Source organism: Sarcophilus harrisii, chromosome 4 (assembly GCF_902635505.1).
Source record: "Sarcophilus harrisii chromosome 4, mSarHar1.11, whole genome shotgun sequence".
Taxonomy (NCBI): Eukaryota; Metazoa; Chordata; class Mammalia; order Dasyuromorphia; family Dasyuridae; genus Sarcophilus; species Sarcophilus harrisii.
In genome coordinates this window covers 249,881,334-249,901,163 of record NC_045429.1, presented here as the reverse complement: position 1 = coordinate 249,901,163, position 19,830 = coordinate 249,881,334, and the positions used below count along the sequence as shown (strand labels likewise).

At 31.6% G+C, this 19,830-nt stretch overlaps 1 protein-coding gene across 2 annotated transcripts in view; it reads right to left on the bottom strand.

The window, feature by feature from the left end:
- The window catches only part of KHDRBS2 (KH RNA binding domain containing, signal transduction associated 2), an 847,635-nt gene that overhangs the window by 254,911 nt on the left and 572,894 nt on the right, over positions 1-19,830 (bottom strand). The gene's annotated exons all lie outside the window — the stretch shown is intronic.

Sequence of the window (19,830 nt, the reverse complement as noted above, 5' to 3'; positions counted from 1 at the left end):
TAGGACCCTGTGGGATATCTTTATTTAGAGAGTATGGTATTGGCAAGGATCCACCAAAGGATCTTGAGAAGCAATAATCTGATAGAAAAGAGAACAAAGAGAGAATGGTATCCTGAAAACTAGAGAATTAAAGGTTTCTAGAAGAGGAAGATGAACTATGGTGTCAAAGGCTGAGAGAATCAAGGAAAATAAGGATTTAGAAATGGCCCTTGTATTTAGCAATTAAGATATCACTGTTAACTTTGGAGAAAGTTTCAGTGGAAAGATGGGGTCAGAAATAACATTGTTACAAGATTAAAAGAGAGTGTAAAAAAAAAGGAAAATGGAGTCCCTTAAATAGCTTTTTCAATAAGTTCAGCCACAAAGTCAGAAGAGATATAGAAAAATAATAAGTGAGTAATCAAATGATGATTTTTTTGATAATGAGGAAGTATGAGTATGTTTGTAGGCAGTAGGAAAGCAATCAGTAGAAAGGAAGAAATTAAAAATAAGTGATAAAATGGTGTAACAGAGGAGGCAATTAGTAGAAAGAGATAGGCTCAAGCAGGATCCACTTCTGCAGGTAGGAGTGTTAGCCTTTGTAAATGTGTAAGACAACTTCTTTAGTGGGATGCAGATGAAGAAGAAGATGGTGAAGAAGGCACATAAATGATATGAGATAAAAGAGGGTAGAAGAGGGAGCTCTTGAAAGATGATTTCCTTTTCTCCTCTAAAGTGAATTGATAAGGAAAGAATAATAGGATTTCCTAGCAGCAATGAGGGTCTACCTCAGATAATGTAACACCCATTTTTGCTAGACCTATCAGAACAGTTATATGATTTGCTCTGCTTTTATTCAAGAGCATGTGTGTGATCACGAAAGTAGTGGATGATATAAGTGATCCAAAATAAGGCCTGGAAAAATACAATCAACTGTTTGATAATAGAGTAGTGAATCAAAGGAAGATGCTGTAAAGTTGAATTGGTTCATCAATAACTCAAGATAGGGAAAAAAAGAGACAATGACTAGTTCAAGGTTGGCAATGTGGGTGAGAATTGAGGGGGTTGAGAGATTAAAGGTTATGGTGAAAATAAACAATATGCTATGGTAAGAGAAATTGGGGGGAGACTTGAAATCTAGTAGATTATGATCAGATGAGTGAATTATGGAATTCTTAAACATGGAAATGGATGCATTTATGGGTCATGTCAAAATCAAGGCTTTGACTACCTTTGTGTGTGAATAGGGTGGAATAGCAATTCATGGGGGGTTAGTAGGTTAAGTTAATTGTTAGCATGTTTGAAAGAGATAGTTTGTATCTTGAAGTCCCCAAGTATAAGGGCAAAAGTTAAGAAGGGGAAAATTGTAATCCAGATAGCAAACTCAATAAAGAAGGAGAATGATAATGGAGGTCTGTAGATGATAGCTACTAAGATTAGACTGGGTGGTAGATATTAACTGTATGTGAACCTTAAAATAAGAAAGATTAATGAGTAATGGAGGTGAGGGAAGAACTTTAAAGTAGCAATGGAAAGCAAGAAGTATGGAGACTGCCCAAATTCAACTTGTGAGCTGAGGGGAATGAATGAAGATACTAGAATCACATAAAATGATATTTGTAAAGTATTTGTCATAGTGCCATAGTTATAAAAATATTTTAAAAGAATAAAATACTCACATTAAAACTCTAAAAAACAGGGATGGAGTGTTCCTTCTGTACTATAATCAAAATCCTATACAATATCTAATATTAACACTACCATTCTATGCAAGAGAGAAATATTACATTTAATTTTTTCATAAAAATTGATTAAATAAAACTCCCCATAGTTTGTTTTATACATACATATCTACATACTTACACACACCCACATATATATATATAAACAGAGAGAGAGAGTTCTGGAACATCCAGAATATGCTAGGAAATCCATTATAGGACAAGTAACCAAAATTGGAATAGTGAAACATTGGCAAAGATAGGACAAAATGATTGTATTTTGTAGGACATTACTACATACTTAGAAAATCTCAATGAATTAACAGGTTCATCATATTAGCAGGAAACCAAAATAAATCTACAATAATAATTAATGTTTATTTATATAAATAACAAGGAGAAAAACAAATAAAAAAGGGAGATAATAATAATACTACATTAGAAATTACCACAGGATGAATAAAGTATTTCTTTTGTTTACCCACCAAAACACTATATTTTCAGATAGCTTAGGTTTCATTGAAATTACAATGAAAGATTTTTATAAATGTTTGTAGAAAACACTATTTCTCCTCCCTTCCCATGTCCAAGGAAGATTTAATAGAGGTATGATTGAGTATTGCTCTAATATAAAGAAAATTATTATATTATCTGAATTAATTTATAGATTTGGCATATGTCAAAGAAATTACTAAATGGATATTTAATAGAAATAGAAAGAAAGAAGAACAATTCAATTGGTGCAATAAAAGCCTAAGTAAAACTTCAAAAGAATTAAAAACATAAAAGTATGAATGAAATGGGCAGTGTTTATAGACATCAAAATATATCATAAAGCTGTAGGTATTGCAATACATTGCATTGGCTTAAAAATGGAAAACTGGATCAGACTATATTTATTAGAAAGAAATAAAATCAATTAAAACCAGTAGTCATACTTAGCCAAGTACATACATTCCTTTTAAAATAACTGCCTGGGAGAAAAAAGGAAAGTATTTTGATAGAAATCAAGTTGAGATTATCATTTTACACCATCTATCACAGTCAACTTAAATTAGATATATTGTCTGAATATAAAAATTCACTGACTTTGAAAAAAAAACGGAGAATTAGGAAGAACAAAGATGATTATAAGAGCCATTCTGTTGCAAGGAACATTGATGAAAGCATGTAACAACCAACTTTAAGAAAATAAAAAAATAACTTTTACTAATAAATTAAATGAAAACTGCAAGGCAAGAAATCTTCAAATGAGGAAATATTTATTATCTTTTTCCTTTAAAAATCTGATATCCAGGATACATAGAGAATTAACAGAAATATGTGATAAAGAGCCTGTTTCTAGTAGCAATATATTTAAAGAATTTGAATAATTTTCAAAAGAATAATTACATATTATAACTGCTTATTTGAAACCTATTCAAAATATCTACCAGTAAGAAAAATACAATTTAAAATATTTCTGAAGCCTTGCCTCATGCTAAAATTTAGTTTTATTAAATGCTTAAAATTTAAACAATAATAAAAAAGAGGAACATTGAAAGTTAGTTTAGGGAAGGGAGAGAAAATTGGAACACAAGGTTTTGCAAGGTAAATGTTGAAGAATTGTCCATGCATATGTTTTGAAAAACAAACAAACAAAATAAAAGTAATAGTTTTTTTTTTTTAAAGAAAGTTAGTTGAATGGTGGGAAGAAATATACAATAATGCATTTTTGACAAAACTATTAATTTGTTCTAGATATTTTGACTGTGAATTTTGAACTATGAAAAAAGAGTGATAAAATTGTTTATACTATTTCATCCAGGTATATCTTTATCAGGTGCTTATCCTTGATGAGTATACCTCAAAGTCCAATATTCAACAAAACATCCATAGCAATACTCTTTGTTACCAAAAAGTTAGAAAAAAAAAGTGAATGTTCAATGACTGGGGAATGGCTTTAAAAATATTTTTGGTGAATGTAAGGGAATATTATTGGTTGGCAAAAATTGAGGAGTATGAGGAATTTTGAGAGATAATCTTTATGACTAATATAGGGAGAATAAAGCAAAGAATGAAAATAATATAATATAGAATGTGCTTGAAAATATCATTTAAAAGGGCCAGAACTCAGCAGAAGTGTACTTGAAGCAAGGATTCTTACAACAAGGTGTTAACTCAGTGGAATTGATGAGATGATGATTATCTAGTTTAGCATGGTGATTAATAGTTCTTTACTTCAGTATGATTGAATTAATCTTACAAGGAATAATGGTTCCCTAGTGATATAATGATTGGTTGATATTCACTATGATGAATGGATTTAATTGTAATAGAATATTTAAGAAGTCAGAGTCAGACCTAGAGACAGACTTGGAGAAGACAGAGGACTGGAGACTGAACCTCAAGCTCGAAGCTAAGGAGAGACACTCCATCTTCCATCACCGGTGGTGGCTGGCCTGTCCTTCATTCCTTCACTGAAACCAAGGCCTGTCTGAATGGCCTCCTGAAAGCTATCCAAGCCCCAGGCAAGGAGACAGACTGAGAAGGAGACAATAAAGACTTTTGGACTTTATCTCTGGCTATTCTCCTGGTGATTACTAAGCTGAAATGAAGGCTGGTACAAGACTTCCAGAAAGCAAACTAGAAAGTAGTGCCTAAAAATCATGATGACCTTGCCTTAAAGATAATAAGCCATTTCTTATTTTACGGCTAAGATACATGGGACTATTACAGCAAAATATTTCATATTTTGTCAGAAGCAGTCACTGAAGATTTCAGTCTCAGAATACTTTCTTTTTCAAAAGGTTGTGCCTCATAAAGAATGAGATTATAAATAAATTAGAGGAACATAGGATAGTTTACCTCTCAGACTTGTGGAGAAGGAAGAAATTTGTGATCAAAGATGAATTAGAGATCATTATTGATCACAAAATAGAAAATTTTGATTATATCAAATTAAAAAGCCTTTGTACAAACAAAACTAATGCAAATAAGATTAGAAGGGAAGCAACAAACTGGGAAAACATTTTCAGAGTTAAAGGTTCTGATAAAGGCTTCATTTCCAAAATATAGAGAAAATTGACTCTAATTTATAAGAAATCAAGCCATTCTCCAATTGATAAATGGTCAAAGGATATGAACAGACAATTTTCAGATGATGAAATTGAAACTATTTCCACTAATATAAAAGAGTGTACCAAATCACTGTTGATCAGAGAAATGCACATTAAGACAACTCTGAGATACCACTACACATCTGTCAATTGTCTAAGATGACAGGAAAAAATAATGATGAATATTGGAGGGGATGCGGGAAAACTGGGACACTGATGCATTGTTGGTGGAGTTGTGAATGAATCCAACCATTCTGGAGAGCAATCTGGAATTATACCCCAAAGTTATCAAACTGTGCATTCCCTTTGATCCAGCAGTCGTACTGCTGGGCTTATACTCCAAAGAGATACTAAAGAAGGGAAAAGGACCTGTATGTGTCAAAATGTTTGTGGCAGCCCTGTTTATAGTGGCTAGAAACTGGAAAATGAATGGGTGCTCATCAATTGGAGAATGGTTGGGTAAATTTGGTATATGAATGTTATGGAATATTATTGTTCTGTAAGAAATGACCAGCAGGATGAATACAGAGAGGCTTGGAGAGACTTACATGAACTGATGCTAAGTGAAAATGCCAAACCAGGAGATCATTATATATTTCAACAATGATACTATATCAGGATATCTTCTGATGGAAGTGGATTTCTTTGACAAAGAGAAAATTTAACTCAGTTTCAATTGATCAATGATGGACAGAAGCAGCTACACCCAAAGAAAGAACACTGGGAAATGAATGTAAACTGTTTGGATTTTTGTTTTTCTTCCCGGGTTATTTTTACCTTCTGAATCCAATTCTTCTTGTGCAACAAGAGAACTGTTCAGTTCTGCACACATATATTGTATCTAGGATATACTGTGATATATTTAACATGTATAGGACTGTTTGCCATCTGGGGGAGGAGTGGAAGGAGGAAGGGTAAAAGTCAGAACAGAAGTGAGTACAAGGGATAATGTTGTAAAGAATTTTTTTCAAAAAAAAAAAAAAGGTTGTGCCTCACTGACTTCTATTTTTTCCTGTTTTCTTTCTGGACAAGGTTACAAAACTACATTTGAGGATTGCCATGAATACACTTTTATAAAGCAATTGCCACCAACTGTCATGTTAGCCTTATAAACAATGTAAAGAATTATCATTCCTAGAGCACAGTTCAATTAGGTCCATTTCAACCTAACTGAAAAACCAGATTTAATGAGCATTTACTAATGGAGAATAGTATTTAGTATACATGCAAAGGAATCTGCACTTGATTCTATGTTGTATAACATTTTTACTAGTAGCTCAAACAAATGCATGGATAAAATGGTTATCTAAAGTAGTGATGATATAAAAAGCCAGAACTAGCAGGTTGTAATAATTACATTAAAAACATGATGGGTGATGCATGGTTGGGTAGCAGTTTTCTCGTCTGAAAAACCTGGGTATGTCTAGTAGATTGTGAGACTAACAAGTCAATAATGTGATATATTAGCCATTTAAGGTAATGAGATATTAGGCTCAAGCAAATGACCTCAATTATATGAGACCCTGGATATCCTTCCAGTTATGTTCCCTTCCAGCAAATCACTTTACACATGTTTGTTTTACTGTCAACGTGTTCCTTGGAAGAAATTCAGTCTCCTTGTGAGCAAGCATCCTTTTGTTTTGTTGTTGCTTCTGCAACATTGAATACATGCCTATCATATGATAGATTTAATGCATATTTAATTGAATTAAACTACATTAAGAAAAAACTTCATGTCTAGGATCAAGTAAATAACAGTGTTGTTCTACTTTGCTTTGGTCAGACTATATTTGAAGTATTGAGTTCAGTTCTGGGCACTAAACTTTAGGAAGGTATAAGCAAGCTGGGGGATAACTACATATGGGCCAAGAGGATGGTAAAGCATCTTAAGATCATGTCACACATATTTCATCTAAATGAATGGAAAAGATTTCATCTGAAGAGATTAAATTTTAGAATGGGCAAATGATAGCTGCCATTTGACAAACTGTCATGTGGAATCTGTATTAGGCATGTTTTGCTGGATTCAAGAGGATAAAATAGAAGCAAAGGGTAGAAGATGTAAAGAGATAAATTTGCATTAGGTTTTAGTACAAAATATACTAATTCAATTTATCTAAAAGTTAAATAGAGTAGTTTAGAAGTATTAGATTCCCTTTTGTTGGAGATTATTAAGCAAAGTCATCACTACCATTTTTGAAAGTATTATAGATGGCATTTTTGGTTTGAATTCAGTTTAGAACAGATGGCCACTGTGGTCACTTCCAATTCAGAGCTTCTATAAACTATGTGTTATAAGGAAGATCATGAACAAAATCATGGATATGGGAGAGAATAAAGCATTTTTAAATGATACTAAGTAGCATAATTCATCTGGAACAATGAAATGTAAGAGAGTATATAAAAGCAAAGCTAAAAAGGTAAAAGAAATAAGACTGTGACTGTCGAGGACCAATAAATAGACAAATGGTTCCTTCTCCCTGGAGCTTCATAAAAAGCAGAAAAGTTCAGTTTATATATTTGTTTTATCTAATAAGTGCAGGATGAGAAAAAAATAGGGAAACCAACTGTAACCTCTGGTTAAGAATGGTTATTAAGCAATATTTATTGATAATTTGTTTATATATTTTCCCTAGAGGCACTGCAATCTCAATATCTCTATAAGTAAGCTGAAATTCTTTCATTTGTTTGATTTTTTTTGAACAGAAATATAATGTTTACAGGTGACAAAGCTCTAAATACTTTTAGAAATTTAATTTTATGGTCTTCAATTTAATCAGAAAAAAACTGATATACCAAATTCAATACCTAAATGTTAATAAAAATCGGTTTGCCAACAATGAGGTTGTCCAAAAATAGCTGTCATAATATATATATACTCTGCATATTTATTAAGTTGCATTCTATCACAAAAGTCCTTATTTACATTCTTCTCAGAGGCATGGTGAAGAGCAGGATTCAGTAAATGACAGCCCACAAACCAAATACAGATTCCTACCTGTTTTTGTACATTTTTACAAACAAATGTCAAAAAATACATATCTTTGCTTCTGAATCTTACAAAAATAGGCATCAAGTTGGATTTAACCCTCAAGATGTAATTTGCCAAATTCTACTCTAGGCTTTTCAAGGCTATGCCAAAAGAACAAAATGCTTGGTGGTTTCTGCCAAACTGGAAAGGTTAGAATAGAATAATACACTGATGTTTAGGAACTAGTATAAGTACACAGATGTTCATCACCAGAAGATTGGTCTCTGTGTGATGAATTACACAAATTGGCTCTCAGGAACATATAGTTCACCTTTACAGGGATACTAGTATATGGAGTAAAATGGGACAGAATAACCTTTCCTATCATCTATAACTATTGATTTAACTTCTTTTGTTATTAATGTTAAATTTTTATTCCTTCAGTCAAAGCTGGAGCACTACTCACAGAATGGCAACAATCATGTTGACATTCTTATAAATTGAATGAAGAGGGAAATAAATTATCACAGTTTTCTGTTTTTCTTTCAGAAATGAATTAGCTTCTCATATGTCATAGGGCAATTATAAAACAATCTATGGGATATTCAGTCATAATGCCTTGTAATTCCCATAAAAGACCTAAGAAAAAAGCCTCCCAAAAAGATAATGGTAGCTTATGTGCCCAAATTTGTTGCAGGGAATGAAGAAAGATAGAAATTCTCTAAAGAACGTGACAAACTCCTCCAAACCAAGTCAGTTAACATCTTCAATATTTAAGGTTAGGATATATATAAGAGTGCACACAATGATGTTCTGGTAAATGTTTAAGAACTGATTTTCTGGAAAAAGTACAAAACTACAATACTAACATTTCCTCCACTGTTTTCTTACACCTACTGCATCCTGGACCATCACCAGACTTCTTGACTTTTGTCTTTTTAGTGGGCCCTAATGATTCTGGAGGAAGAGCAGAGGAAGAACTGTAGTTCTGCCTCACTCAAACTCAATTCATTTACAAGTCAAGAATTCATACTTATTATGTAATTGATCCTCCTCAAGAATGAAGGGTGAACACATGGACTATAAAATACATCAAACACTGATTTGTATCTTGTGTTTATTTTCAAGGTATAAATGCTAAGACTGAAAATTTGACAGTTGGCTCTTCTAAACTGGTTCAAACTGGTTCAACTATACCAAGAAGAGGGCAAAAACACATTAAAATGTAATAAAGAAGAAAGTGAAGAAGAACAAAGTTTTAAGATTACAGAGACTATCATAGACTAATAGTCATAAATCAAAAGCTGCTTGACATGGTAAGTATAGGACTCTATCACCAAAAGAAAAAATTAGCTACATCTTAATAGATAGGAAATGACAAGCTACTATCAGGATAGGTCAGAATCAGATAAGTATGTAAATATATTATTTTGCACACATATGTCAAAATATAGGTCAAAATCAATATCAAATTTGAAGAATAAATAAGGAAAGGAAGAAATAGAAAAGAAATAATGTCTATAGAAAATGTTAGTGTTAATCATACTAATAAGATTTACCAAAATAGTATCTGCTAGTATCAGGAAGGATGTCCTGTGTAACACAAACAAATTACAGATTGACTATGAATGATGAGTTTCTTTCTGTGTTACTATTATTTTAATTATATCAAATATGAGACATTGCCTAGATTGACTAGTACACTGGATTTGACTCAGAAACTTACTCTGTAACTCTGGAGAAGTCAATGAATATTTGTCAGACTCAGTTTCCTCATCTATAAAATAAGGGTCATAAAAATAATTCCTGCCTTCTAGGATTGTTATATGATCAAGTAAGATAATCCATGTAAAGCATTTTGAAAACTTTAAAACATGATATAATAATTTACTAGTATGTAATATTATATCATTAATATTGTCATTATTGTCATTTTGGTTAGAAACCTGAGTAAAATAGAATCTCCTCATTGAAGATTCATGGTCATGCAAAACAGCTCCATATAGCAATCCATATTAAAAATAGATGAGTAAAACATATTGCCAACTTTATGACATATACTTTGATCGGTAGCCTAGTCTATTATTATGCATATCACAAGCATGTATTGCAGATGGACAAGGAAAAAGGTTCAGAGTTGAATAACAAGACAGGATGAAGCTGGATTTCATTTGAGAAAATGGGCAGCATTTTCAGTGCTCCTATGCCACAAAAGTTCATCTTTTTTAACATTAATCATCTGCTTATGGTGACACATGGCTACAGATTATGAGCTATCACAATTAAGCAAAAAAATATGAACCATATGTAGCATAAGAAGCAGCCAAAATACGCATATTTGGGCTAGGGAAGTTTCAGTATATTGCCAACAACCAGAATATGAAAAATGAAAGAAAGTATGTAGGAATGGGGAAAAAAAAGAAGTAAAAAGGTACTATCATTATCCTGAAAATACTAACAGCTAAATAATTTAAAGGTTGTGACAGCAAATGCTTAATGAATTTAAGGAAGGCCTCCATATTATTGAGTATCTTCAATGGTAAACTTACAGAAAGAATCCTTCAGGCTTATAAGAAATGAATGTGCTCTACTCTACATTAGTGATGATAGTGACAAAATTATATGCCAACTCAAATATACACAAAAAAGCTAAAACCTGCATTAGTAGAGATAATTACAAGAGTTTTTGCCTACTCAAATATACAGAAAGAAACAAAAAGAACAGCATGAGACCACTGGAATGCTGACCAATTACTCAAATGAAACTCAGCCCAATCCTCTCATTATTCAATTCTGAACCTTTTTCGTTGTCATTCTGTAGTACTAATGATATATACAATAATGGATTAGGCTGCTTACTAAAGTGCATGTCATACATTGGCTATATGGTTCCCTTGTCTTTTTTTTTTTCTTTACTATGGAATGATGCTTTTTTACATGATTATGGATCTTTAATGAGAAGATTCAAGATTTCAACAAATTATTTTAACAACAATGCATATGTTCTTATGTATATGTATATATGTAAATGCCTATATATGTAGGCATTGTAGGTATATTATTATATTATATATATTCATATAAATACACATATATTTACACACACAAAATCCTCACTTAAAACTTCTGGGCTGATTAAATCTATGACCAGATCATAGATTACATAAATAGATGGCATAGAGATATAAATTATGCACATTGCACATACACACACATATATAAAGTTTTCTTTGTATACATTCTGTAAATAAATTCTCTCAGATACCAAAAATATAATCTAAAACAATTTTGTAATTTTATATTGCAGTGCTTACTTAATTTTTTTCATTAAGCTAGCAATGAATTAATCTTTTATAACTATTACATTGCTTAGTTGAAGACAGAACATCCTATTGGATATTTAATTCTGTCAGTTTTAGGTATCATATTTAATATTTAAAAAGAAGTTGTTGATAATTCAGATATACCAAATCCTGAAGTATATGTGAAAATAAATATAAGACATGACTACAAAGGCAGTATTCTTGATTGGATAGAACATCTGATGAAACTAGATTCCCCATATTTAAATGATTGTTGAATAGCCTGGTATTTCCAAATAGTTCTGTCATTCATTAATTATACTGTAGTATTTAATTATGGTTTCATCAACTATGTTATTTTCATAAATCAAACTTACTAATGTAGATGTAAATTTGGTAATAATCCACTATATATGTTTACTTGCACACATACATATGTGTGTGTATGTGTAAATACATATATATGTGTGTGTATGTATATAGATAGATAAAAATACATATATATTTAGATAAATTATATAAAGTGATTATTTGTTCTGATGCAGACCTTTTGTGTGCCTATATGTGTACATGTATAGATATCTCTGTGTTAATATTGAATGCATGTGTGCACATACACATCAAGTCTAGACTTGGAGAAATGGTCACTCCCTATAGTTACATTCCTAAGTTTAGGCATGTATATCCAGTAATCTAAATGGTCAATTAGTTACTGGGAAAAAAATTTAATGCTAACATTTTAAGTCTGTTCAAAAATTTATTAGAAATGAAGTCATATTATGCTTGCTATTATCTGGCAAATTTAAGGGGAAATGTATTTTGATTTGTAAATATTTACAAATTATAGATTTAGAGCAAAGGGAACTTTAAAGGTCATCAAGTCTAAACCCACCTATTATAGCTGAGGAAATAGGTCAAGAGAAATTAACAAACTTTTCCAGGGTCACACAGCCAATTAATAAGTATATGAGGTTGGGATTGAGCCTAAGTCCCAAACTCTATTTTGTTATATTGCTTCTATACCAGAAATTCTCAAATTGAGGTGCATAAACTTTTAATAAAGATTTCTTGTTAGAATTACACTTAATTCATTTTATTTGTAAATCTATGCATTTTATTTTATTCTTTTAAAATATTATTTTGAAAAATTTATTGATTTCACCAGACTGCTAAAGATATATATATATATATATATACATATATATATGTGAAATAACTCTTATCCATACAATTTTTATACATTTCTCCCGAAATTTCATTATTGCTAAGCATTGTTAAAGATAAAATGTTTGTGAAGGTGAAACACTTCTAATCGAATGGTAACAAGAATCATAAAATGGTAAAATGAAACATGTTAATAGATTAACTTATTATTTCTTTAAAATGAATATCTCCTACTACTACACACCTGGCAGATTGGCTAAGATGACAGGAAAAGATACGGATGAATGTTGGAGGGGATGTGAGAAAACTGGGACACTGATGCTTTGTTGGTGGAGTTGGGAATGGACCCAACCATTTGGAATTATGCTCAAAAAGTTATCAATCTGTGCATACCCTTTGATCCAGAAGTGTTACTACTGGGCTTAGATCCAAAAGAGATATTAAAGAAGGGAAAGGGACCCGTATGTGCAAAAATGTTGGTGGTAACCCTTTTTTGTAGTGGCTAGAAACTGGAAACTGAATGGAAACTGGGAAATGGCTGAGTAAATTTTAGTATATGAATGTTATGGAATATTATTGTTCTGTAAGAAATGACAGAGAGGCTTAGAGAGACTTACATGAACTGATGCTAAGTGAAATGAGCAGAACCAGAGATCATTATACACTTCAGCAACAATACTATATGAGGATCAATTCTGATGGAAGTGGATATCTTCAACAATGAGAGGATCCAATTCAATTCCAATTGATTAGTGATGAACAGAACCAGCTACACCCAGCAAAAGAACACTGGGAAATGAGTGTGGACCACAATATAGCATTTACACTCCTTCTATTGTTGTTTGCTTGCATTTTTGTTTCATTTCCCAGGTTATTTTTACCTTTCTAAATCTGATTTTTCTTGTGCAACAAGAGAACTGTATAAATATATACACATATATCATATTTAAGTTATACTTTAACATGTTGAACAGGTATGAGACTGCCTGCCATCTAGGGTAGGGGGTGGAGAGAAGGAAGGGAAAATTTGGAACAGAAGTGTTTGCAGGGGTCAACGTTGAAAAATTACCCATCCATATGTTCTGTCAATAAAAAGTTATAATAAAAAAATAAAATAAAATGAATATCACCATACTGGAAAAAAAAAACCTTCAAATAACAGAGAAATTGCTTCTAATGTAAAAAAAAATCATCCAGTAAAAATAAATCAATAAAGAAGTCCCTGAAATAGTTTACTTCTTCAAATTTTGTTTAAAATTGTGACAATAAAACTATAAACATAAAATAATATTAATCTAGTAGGTGACATGGGATAAAATATTAAAATGTATATTCATCTGTAAAAACAAAATATTTGAATGTATAGAATTTAATGTTAATGAATATGGGTATGTATTATACGTAATATTATGGATTACATACAGAAATAATCAAATAGACATAACATGTAAAATTCCTTTATGTATTCCAGGATATCACAGCGTACTTAATTTGTAATTTCTAAAATTATTCCTTTTTTTTCCTTTGTTTGTATTACTTTTCAATCATATGTAATTTATTCATAATACTTGTTCCATACTCCTTTTGCCTGTGGTGAGGAAAATGCACCCAGTGAAACAATTTACATGAAATTCATGAGAACTCATTTTTGCCAATCTTACATGAGCCTCCCACTGAGATGGCATATGGTACTAACGGTATACACAATGTCTCAGAACCAACAGATGTTTTCATGTTCCTAGATAGGATTCATGCTCTTAGTACCCATATTTAATGTATATGCATAATTTCCCAGTTACCTACACTCATGTCCATCTGTTACAATGGCATTATGCCCACATACAAAATGGGAAGCTTATTTCATTTGTGCATAGGTGCCAGATAAGGACAGGTTTAGTTAGATGGTCTATTCAATACAGTGAGTGACCATTTTTTTCCCTTTCTTTCTGTGAGAATACCTTCCTTTGTGACTGGAATATTTACTGGATCTACACATATTTAATGAAGTGACTATAGTTCCTGACACCAAGGAAAAGTTACATCATGACAAGAAAAGTATATAGAAGAAACACCATGGATACATTGGTTCATGTAAAGTCTGGACTATTTTACATATTCTGTCAACATAAGGACAAAATCTTAAGAATACTTCAAAGGATTAAGTGTCATAAACTCATGTCATCCAATATTCTATCCAAAAGGCAAAGGAAATAGACATAGTATGGGGGAAATATTTATTTCAAAGTAAAATTATAGTGTTTGCTTGAATTTTTTTGTATTTAAAGTTCATTATGACAGAAAAATGATTGTAAATTATTTAAAAATTAAATTGTATATAAAATAACACACTTGATTGTTGTAGTTTCAAATATTATGGGAAATACATTTGGGCATGGTGTTCTAGCAAATGTTATCTCACTTGAATGCTGTTTTAGTATAACTGATCTGCTAGATGGATTTATACTAACTTGAAAAATGAATTTTTAATATTCCTATATGGCTGTCTTCTCTTGAAAATCATTTGTGACATTGGGATTATTTGAGTCATTTCTTTGTTATCACGTAACATTTATAGAATTTAGATCAAATGAAGATTTCTAATTTCTAAATTTTATTATTTTTTTTCATTTTCAAGTTTTTTTTTTCCCCCAAGTTCTTGCCTACCTTAGTGATCAGGACAATCTTTGTTGAAGCACTTCTAGTACATGGGATATTGGCATTAAAAAAATATATATATATGCATATATATATATATATATATTTATAGTTTGGCTTCTTTTGATAATAGAAAAAGGAACACTACTTGTTGTGTTGATCTCCATATCACCCTGAACGTTGCAATTAGGGCCAGCATACAGCATTAGTATGTCTTTTCCACTGGACTCTCAGAAGAATATATATTGTACTAACTGTAGCATTAATTGAATCAGTTCATTATCACATTTGACTTTTTCATTAATGGGGTTCCTACCAAGGCATAAATTTATTACAGTTATTTTGGGGCACATGAAGTTATTGGTTTCAGATCACTTGTAAGCTACCATTGAAATCCCCTCAATCCCCATGGACAATAGATTGAACTTTGAGGGAGTTGTTGCTGCTTCTCTTGCTTCTGTTGTTATAATTATTCATTTCATCTTCAGCAATTTCAATAAAAATCACTCTAAGATGAGTTTCTATCCTTCTAGAATTTATTCAAAATTGATATTAAATTGACTATTATATTGGACAACAAAATATTGCTTTTCATAATTAAAATATTGAGGTGCAAGCTCATTTTCTGTAGTCATACTGAAAGCATATTTGAGACTATTATGGTAACAGACAGGCTACTATGTGGGATATTATTCCCACATTACTTGATTTCTTTTACTAAATCTTTACATTCTGAAAACTTTTCATTTTACACAGCTTGGAGATTATGCACATCTAATATGATTATAATCTATAAAGAATAGACCACTCATCTGGAAAAACAAAAGGTCAAGAATATCAAAGGAATTAATGAAAAAAAAAGTAGAAAAGATGGTGGCTTAACAATATCAAAGCAAAAACTATATTTTAATGCAGCAGTTATCAAAACTATTTGTTATTGGTTAAGAAATAGAGTAGTGGAAAAGTGAAATAGATTAGATAAACATGATACAATAATCAAAGCCTATAGCAATCAAGTATTTGATAAGCCCCCAAACTGCATCTTCTGGAATAAGAACTCACTATTTGGGAAAAAAAAATGCTGGGAGAACTGGAAAATAATATGTCAGAAACTCGGCATAGACTTACCTCATACCAAAATAAGGTCAAAATGGGTATATGGTTTGGGCATAAAGAATGACGCTATAAACAAATTAGAAGAGAAGGAATAATTTACCCAGGTATTTGGAAAAGGGAGGGATCTATGACCAAAGAAAAACTATAGAGCATTATATAAAGTAAGATGGACAACTTTGATTACATTAAATTAAAAAGTTTTTGCACAAACAAAACCAACAGAAACAATATTAAAAAGGAAATACAAAACTGGAGGAAAATCTTATAGCTACTGTTTCTGATAAAACTCATTTCCAAAATATATAAAGAAGGGTGTCAAATGTCTAAGAATACAAGTCATTCCTCAACTGATGGATGGTCAAAGGATGTGAACAGACAATTTTCAGATGACAAAATTAAAGCCATCTATAATTACATGAAAAAATGTTCTAAACACTATTAAAGAAATGCAAATTAAAACAACTCTGCATTGCCACCTTACACCTCTTACATTGGCTAAGATGACAAGAAAAGATGATAAACATTTGAAGGGATGTGGGGAAAATGAGACACTAATGCATTATTGGTGGAGTTGTGAAATGATACAATCATTTTGGAAAGCAATTTGGAACTATGCCCAAGGGACTATATGACTGTCCATACCCTTTGGCTCATCAGTGACACTACTGAGTCTGCATCCCTAGGAGATTATAAAGGAGGGAAAAGGAGTCCCATGTGCGTAAATGTTTATTGCAGCTCTTTTTGTGGTCAAATAATTGGAAAATGAATAGATAATTCACCAGTTAACGAATGGCTGAACAAGTTGTGGTAAATGAAAGTAATGGAATATTATTGTCCTATAAACATGAACAAGCTGATTTTCGAAAGGCCTGGGAAGATTTACATGATCTGATACTGAATGAAACAAATAGAACCAGGAATACATTGTATACAACAACAGCAAGAACATGTGATGATCAGCTATGAAAGGCTTGATTCTTCTCAGTGGTTCAGTGATCTATAGCAATTCCAATGGACTTTAAACAGAAAATGCCATCTGCATCCAGAAAAAGAACCAAGAAGACTGAATGCAAATCAATATATGTTATGTTTACTTCTTTTTTCTCTTTTTTATCTCTCCCATGCTTTTTCCTTTTTCTTTCCCAATATGATTCCTAAAGTAATGTGCATTAAAAATAAATGTTTACAAGACAAAAAAAGAGTAGATCACTCCTTTGAGTGATCAGTGAACAGTGAATAATAGCTATGTCTGTGATAATAATCTAGTTTTTGTACAGTTTATTTTTATTTTACTAGTTTTATTTAAAACAACTGAATATGCTTTTTGTTTCCTCAACTTTTGTGAATAAGAATTATTTCATTATCAATTTGTATCCCAAAGCCTAGCACAAAGCCTATTACATAGTAAGGTGTTGAGAAAGATAGCGACAGAGAGAGAGAGAGAGAGAGAGAGAGAGAGAGATTGTAAATTGTAAGGATAAAATCCAAAATCCAGGGATTCAATTTTTCTTGTTCTATTCCTTTCTTTTTCTCTCCAGCCTTATTTGACTACAAAAATAGGAAGCAAAGTTTGCTTTCCTTGATTCTCTTTTTTCTAAGATAATCATATTGTAAAAGATAGATTTACTTTGTCATTCCACCCATTTATTGTTATTCTTTAGATGCAGAGTTACTGGGAGAAAAGGAGAAATATTATAGACAAATAATTCTGAAAACAACAAATTATCTAGAAGAAAACAAATCTGTTAAAAAAGAAATTTATGTAATGTTTTGTTAATAGAAATCATGATCAGGGTATTAGGAGACTACTTGTAATAAATGGTTTTTGTGGTTATTAAATATCTCAACTTTATTCAGGCATTTAGTGAACCTCAAAAACCTTTAATTGACTATCTTCTCCACTACTGTAAGCATTGCTTGCACAATGTCTTTAAGTATAGCAGAGATCTATGGTTCTTTCTTCTCTCTCATCTTCAAGGTAATTTATAGGTTAGAAATTTATGCATAGGAGATATTTGGGGGGATAATATAGAAAATAAATTTTTCTATTAGGAATAATATGCATATTAAAATGTAAAAATCTAAAATTATTCTAGTTCATCCAATTAAATGTCATTAATATCCACAAGCATTTATTAATTGTCTAAGTTCAAGGCACTGTGATAAGGATGAGGATATGAGGACAAAGATGAAAAGTCCCTACCATCACAGAATATTCTGCTCAAATCAGTGATAGTCTCACACACACACACACACACACACACACACATGCACGCACACACGCACACATGCACACACACAAAAACACACAGATACACACTAAATAAAACAATTTGGGCAGGAAGAAAACTAATATAATTGGGGAAGAATTTGAAGGAGATAATTCTTGGTCTTAGTCCAAAAAAGGCAAATGAGGAATAGTTTAAAAGATAATTTTGGCTAAAATTGTGTGTGTGTGTGGGGGGCATGTGTGTGTGTGTGTGTGTGTGTGTGTGTGCATGTATGCATGCCCGCATACAAACTCACAAGCAGATATCAGGGGAAGAGAAGATAATGAGAAATAAGGATTTACTTTTGTCTGGAGTCAAATGTGATAGACTTTAAATCCTAAACTAAATGGACCTTCTCTCCCAATGTAAGAGCTCTTTCACTCCAGATTATCTGATATACATAATCCTTTGTTAAACTTTTTTGATTTCAGTTTTTGCTATGTTTTGTATAAATAGGTTTCTTTGGTATTTAGTCGGTGCATTTATTGTATAAATTATATCAGATGGGAAAAATTTTTCTAAATTTAGAAACAAATTGCTTGAGGTTCTCCTTTCCTCCAAATGACAAAATAATCCAAAATTAAATACAATCTGATTAATCCCCTAGATGAATTATATTAAAGGGACTCTGTGTGTTTAAGTGTAAGTATGTGTGTGTGTATGTGCATTTGTGTGCACGTCTCAGGAATTAATCTCTTGCTTTTTTTCTTGGCACGAATAAAAGTCTTCTTTAGAGAAGGATGGAAGGAAGATGTAAGAAATATCTATTTTTTTTCTCCCTTCAAGGCACAAAGGGGGAAGAAGAAGAAAGATGAAAATAAGAAAAGGAAGAAGAAGAAGGAAAAGGAGGAGGAGGAAGAGGAGGAGGAGGAGGAGGAGAAGCTTAAAACACTTTATAAAAACTATTTTCCAATCTTTAATATTTTAGTACTCCAGGAGACTTTCTAAAACTGTGGGTTCTAGAGAGTTTGCTAAACTTCATTGGTTCAGGAAGCTTTGTTATTTAAGAGTTTCCAATAACTATGAAATTATGGATTATAACTATTAACGTCTCACATACCAATAATGTTTAAAGAACATTCATGCTAGATTAAATTTGTATTTAAAATGAAATATCAAATAAGTTTTTTTTTCTTCTCCAAATATATATATCCATAATGCTGAACAAGGGGGAGCCTTTCTTTTTGTCAAAATTATCAAAATCCTAAAACCTGATATAAAAGAAACACAGGATCTCCAAAGAGTCTTATGTGCATTACAAACATTATCAAACTTCATGTTGCTGGCACCTCTGTGAATGATGAAGGGAACAAGGATTTTAAACCCATTTACATACTTAGAGGTTAAGTGATATACGTAAGACAATTTGTAAGCAGGAATTGAGTAGTAAAAATACATTTTGAAACTGCCTTGGATAGCTCATCTCTAATTCAGTTAAAGATATTTGTTTCCTCAATGTTCTTTGACTGCAGTTAATCGCAACCTTGTCTAGAAAGCAGTGGTACTGGTAAAGTCTGTTATCCTCAGTTCTACCTTACACATATTAGTCAAGAA